Source organism: Betta splendens, chromosome 10, assembly GCF_900634795.4.
Source record: "Betta splendens chromosome 10, fBetSpl5.4, whole genome shotgun sequence".
NCBI lineage: Eukaryota > Metazoa > Chordata > Actinopteri > Anabantiformes > Osphronemidae > Betta > Betta splendens.
Genome location: NC_040890.2, coordinates 13,889,265 through 13,894,494, shown reverse-complemented (window position 1 = coordinate 13,894,494; position 5,230 = coordinate 13,889,265). Strand labels below are relative to the sequence as shown.

Genomic DNA, 5,230 nt, shown 5'->3' with positions numbered 1-5,230 from the left:
CAATCTGCATCTTAACTAAAATGTTAGAGTTCTAGTGTTTCTTGGTCCGGGTGCTGAAATGTAGAAACACTTTTGCACAAAAATCCCAATCCTAGAAAGCAACCAACAATACTATAAAATCATACTACACAAATACTATAAATAAAATAAATGCATGTTTTGCACGTTGACATTGACATGTTGTGATTGGTGTTTCGCATTTTCATGTCATGTCAGAGACAATGCATGTGCAGGTTTGCATTCAGACGGAGCTCGTGTGACAAAGTTCTGTGGCCGCTCCTCATTCCAGTTCACGTGTCTCAGGAATGAACCAATAAATACTCTGAAATTACATTGACCTCAGTGAGCCCTGATTTACTCCTGTTGTCTGTCAACACTAATGTGTTCACTCAGAAAAGCTTGAACTTGGTAATAATGGCAAATTATCAAACCCACTGTGTTTACATGTGCACAAATGGATCCACTGATGATAAGAAGTGAAGGTACAGATTCATATTGGCCAAATCAAACTCCCAAAGTAAATACAAAACAACCCGATATGATATCTGCAATCTGCGGTTACAGTCTAAATATTGCACTACCCAGGACGTCACCGTGACCCAAACACATGCACGGAGCCTGAGTCACTGCAATGTCATAAAAATAACTACAGGTTTGAGTCTTGTGCACTGATTCACATGCTGGAAACCATCATGACTTAACTGATGCAGGGTAAATCCCCCGCGCTACGCGTCAGCACGAGCGTCTGAGGGCACTCGTTCTTATGAAACCGCCTAAAGCGCCCAGTGGGAATGTGTCTGTTCCATTAAATGGTTTTTAATGGAAACTGTGGCGCACCTGCATCGCAGGCTGCACAGCGACAGACGTGAGGTCCCCTGAACGGCCCCATCTGACGCAGGGGCCCATTCAGACCTGAGCAAGCATGCACCGTGCAATTACCCGCCTCGCTCGGAGCATGCGATGATCAGCGCGCCGGGTGCCGTGCAATTAAGTACGGGGGCGGCGGCAAACGGCTTTAAGGAGAGTCCACTAGTGTCAGGTGTCGAGGTTGACTTCAGCTGACAGGTTCCCCCGACTGTGCGGCGGGGACGAGGACTGTCTCCCAGCGCCACGCGGGCCGCGGCGGGTGTGACCGAGCCCTGGGAGAATGTGTGTAGGTGTGCGCGCCGTTTTAAAAATAGGGCATGCCTGCGCTACAACCGACAAACCCAACGCGTTTGTTTACGTCGCGCGGGAGGCCGCGCGACCGCGGTTCCGCCGCGCCCGGGTCCCGCCGCGGACCGGAGCAGGCGGCGGTACGCGCTGAGAGTGAGGCATGCGTCCATGCTGGAAAACACGCCGAGGAGCCGTGCTTTTTCTCCTTCGTCTTCTGTGTGTGCGTGTCTGTGTTTACGCGTGTGTATTTAGCCATGTCTGCAGGGTGAGGTGGAGGCTGATGCTTTGGCAGCAGGTCTGGCACGTCTTTCAGGCCCCAACCTGCAGAGGAGAGAGGCAGAAAGTAAATAGGTGTGAGAGCCTGGCTGGCTCCATGCGAAACGCCTCCGCTCCATCCGACCAACAGCCCCCCTCGTCTCCATCCGTCTACCTCCACCTGTGCGGGTTCCACCCGTTCCACCCGCTTTCACGGCTTCGTCCGCGCCGCGTTTTCCTGCCCAGATTCGTATCCGCAGACGCGAGCGTGTGCGGCACCTCTGTTTTCGCTTCGCCGTCTCAGCCGAGCGCGTCCCTGTTGATGAGCGCATTGTGTTCTAGTGGTCACGCGTTACAGGAATGCGTACAAAATGTCTATTTGCCGCGTTGTTCCTGCCGCGTGAGGCGGCCTTCAACTGTCAACACGCTCCGGCTTTTATTGCGGATTAAGCCTTCAAAGGCTGCGCTTCATGCCGCCGAATCAAACGCGCTGCCGAGGCCGCTCGTTTTCACGTAGCGCGATCGGGATCATGAGGACGTTTTTTAAATTAAATCTAAGCTCCGCTGCTGATATCATTGTAGAAGGATTTCCTGAACAACATCCAGATAATACCTACAAGGGAGCACTTCTAAAGAGAGGATGTGTCCCCTTAGGCAGAAAATCACTCCACATTGTGACCTCGGCACAAAAGTGACGTCGTCGAGCGCATCAACTCCACAACCTCAAAGGAAATCTCTATTCAGCGGCCATAAAGGGCTGCCTCAGCCCAGTATCGCTGTGGGGCCGCTTATAGAAAGAGAGAATGGATTAAGAGAGAAAACACAGAGGAGAAAAGTGGAGCGTGCACAGGTGAAGTCCTACGGCGGCCGGCGTTTGCTCAGCTGTGCCGCGTTCTTTTCGGAGCCCCACCCAGTAACCAAAGGCCTGGATATCGCTCTAATTCACTCCTTGCGTCTCCCTCTCGCTCATATTTGCACAGGTGAGAGGACAGGCGTCCAATAGGTGTGGGCGGGAGACTTGAAAGTCAGGTTTGCCGAGCCGGCCGGCGGGAGAGCTTCACCTGCAGACGGATGGAGGTTTGATGGCGAGGCCCCAGCCGGCCTTTTGTCTGCAGAGACAGACAGCAAACAAGCAGCGCAGGTGGAAGAGCGGCTGCGTCGGCCTGTAACGCCGCGGAGCAGGGGGCCGACGCAGCGTTATGTAAAAGCGAGTGCAATCGTGAGGTGAGGCGTGAAGGACACAAACCTGTTGGGCGCACAGGGATTGAGAAAGATGCACGAGAGCATGCGAGACAAAGGGAGGGGCCGAGTAAAGCGAGGACAGGGAGCGAGGAGGCAGGTGGGGCAGGACAAGTCATAAGGGTGGGGAGGCTCCGCTCCCGGGGCCAAAAGTTCAGAGCGGAGCGCAGCGAGCAGGAAACCCAAGCCGCCGAGTGCCCGGGTCTCACGTGTTCCCCTCATTGTCTCCGCGGCCCGGAGCTCGGGTTTCTGCAGCACCGCCGCCAGCTTCCTGGGGGCTGAGGTCCAAGCGCCGGCCCCCGCCCACCCCCGCGCCCCTTCACCCCCTCGGACCTCGCTGCCGGGTAAACACGCGCAGCGATAGGCCAGCGCACACATGCGAGCATTGGGCAAAAACACCGGCGCCGACACGCCGCAGCCTGAGGAACCCGTCCTTATCGCGCACGGAACACGGACCCGCACGACAGCGCTCGAGCCAAGCCGAATAAAAAAAACATCTCACCCGAATCAAAGCGGGGCCTTTCCTACTACAGATAATTATTATGAACCACTCCACTCCTTTCCTTGACAACACGCACACACATACACACACACGCACACACACACGCCTTGTGATATAATGGCAGCAACTGGAGGAACTAGTCGTAAATCATCATAATTACCATTACGCCCATGTCAGAGTCTCGTTCAGACACATGGGGCGGGATTATCAGACATGAGAATATGTACACACCAGCAGAAAGCAATTCCCTCTCTATTATACATATATATAAAAATAGAGAGAGAGCGAGAGAGAGAGAGAGAGAGAGAGCGAGAGAGAGAGAGAGAGAGAGAGAGAGCGAGAGAGAGAGAGAGAGAGAGAGAGAGAGAGAGAGAGAGAGAGAGAGAGAGAGAGAGAGAGAAATTTCATACATAGATTTAAACTAGATGTTTGATATTTGGTTTAGTTTTTTTTGTTTTTTTGTAATATTCTTGTTGTTTCTTTCTTTTTGTTTCTTAGCTGAACTAAATTCGAGGTTTTAAGTAATTATTTGCTGACAAACTTAAGTTGGATTTTTTTTGTGTGTGTATGAAGAGTGGACCCAGAACTGACACAGGAGTCTCGCCTCTCTGACGACGGCATCAGACACAGACAGCTGGAGTCCTGCAGTGTTCATAGTGAGCAGGCTACAAGAATATCCACAATTTTGATAGAACATTTAGAAGAAAGTTGAAAACCAAGCACGTTAGAACATGTTATAAGAAATTAAAAACAAAAAAATAGAAATTTGTAGGTACTGCCACACAAAAAAATAATGTGCCACTTTCTGTCACATGACTACATGACTACATATTCAAAATACATCACACCTGAAAGTGACAACTGACCTTCATCTATTTACCTGACTCTTTATAGCAGCTCTCCTTCCCATGCGTTGCAGGGACCCAGACCCGAGGCCTGTGATCCTCATGATCACACACGGCCTGGAATCACTGTGATGTCATCAGGATTCCATGAGGCCTTCACAAAGGCCGTCACCACGACAGCACAACTCAACCAGCCACTGGTTAGAGTGTGTGTGTGTGTGTGTGTGTGTGTGTGTGTGTGTGTGTGTGTGTGTGTGTGTGTGTGTGTGTGTGTGTGTGTGTGTGTGTGTAACCGCAGAGCTCCTAATAATCACTGGAGTTAGTTTGCAGGACATTAAAACATGGTGATTTTGAGCCTAATCATAATCATAACCTGCGTCTCTGAAATCAGCTGACAGCATCATACCAGAAACCAGCCATACACATCAATACTGCATAGATATGGCTTGATAAGAGGGGGGGCGGGGGTCCATGGCCACTCCCTGATTGGCTTCAGGCTAATGATCCCCCACTGGGAGAGGACTTAGAACCACAGAAGCTGCAGTAGAACCCATGCAGGTACAAGAAATCTCAACTGATTAGCCGATAGACATATTAAAACTATACTATACTGCATAAAACTATATATAACTAGATTTTCAGCTCTTCTAAAAGTTAGCACTGCGTGAGCTTTGACTGGGTCTGGTTTTCTTCTGCATTTTGGAGCCTCTACGCCGTGCCGCTGCACCGTGTGGAGTTGTGAATGCTAACGTGGCTCAATCTGTATGCCAGGGGGAAAAACAATCCATGCTAATCTGCCACCACAGACAGGAGTCCAGTTAGGCCAATCAGGAGGGGAATCATCTGGAGTGGAGAGGTATATGAGAAGTCTAGATCGGGGCTCTGATTGCGGCTGGGTGATTTACAGCCTGAGAACAATGATGGCTGCCTGGGTCAGCACTGATGGAGAGGGTGCACAAGCACAGACAGCACCGACTCACCTGACATCCATGCGCTGATGTGCATACATGCATGAGCACGCACACACACACACACACACACACACACACACACGCACACACACGCACACACACACACAGTCATCAACACAGTTGCACTTTGTTAAAATCGCAAAGCCACTGTGCTGGGCTTTGCCAGGTTTACTCCGTGACCCGAACGCGCCCCCCAGGCTCGCATTTGACCCTCCACATCCCACTAACAACACACAAAGCAAAAACAACTCAGCAAGCTACTT

General features: G+C 51.1%; 2 protein-coding genes across 2 annotated transcripts in view; one reads left to right on the top strand and one right to left on the bottom strand.

The window, feature by feature from the left end:
- Positions 1-477: 477 nt before the first annotated feature.
- Positions 478-5,230, bottom strand: part of p2ry4 (pyrimidinergic receptor P2Y4) — a 37,189-nt gene continuing 32,436 nt past the window's right edge. Inside the window, exon 4 of the transcript XR_008695892.1 lies at positions 478-1,476. The gene's annotated coding sequence lies outside the window, so the exon portion shown is untranslated. The remainder of the gene's footprint in view (positions 1,477-5,230) is intronic.
- Positions 2,569-5,230, top strand: part of gdpd2 (glycerophosphodiester phosphodiesterase domain containing 2) — a 77,066-nt gene continuing 74,404 nt past the window's right edge. Inside the window, exon 1 of the mRNA XM_029164460.3 lies at positions 2,569-2,572. The gene's annotated coding sequence lies outside the window, so the exon portion shown is untranslated. The remainder of the gene's footprint in view (positions 2,573-5,230) is intronic.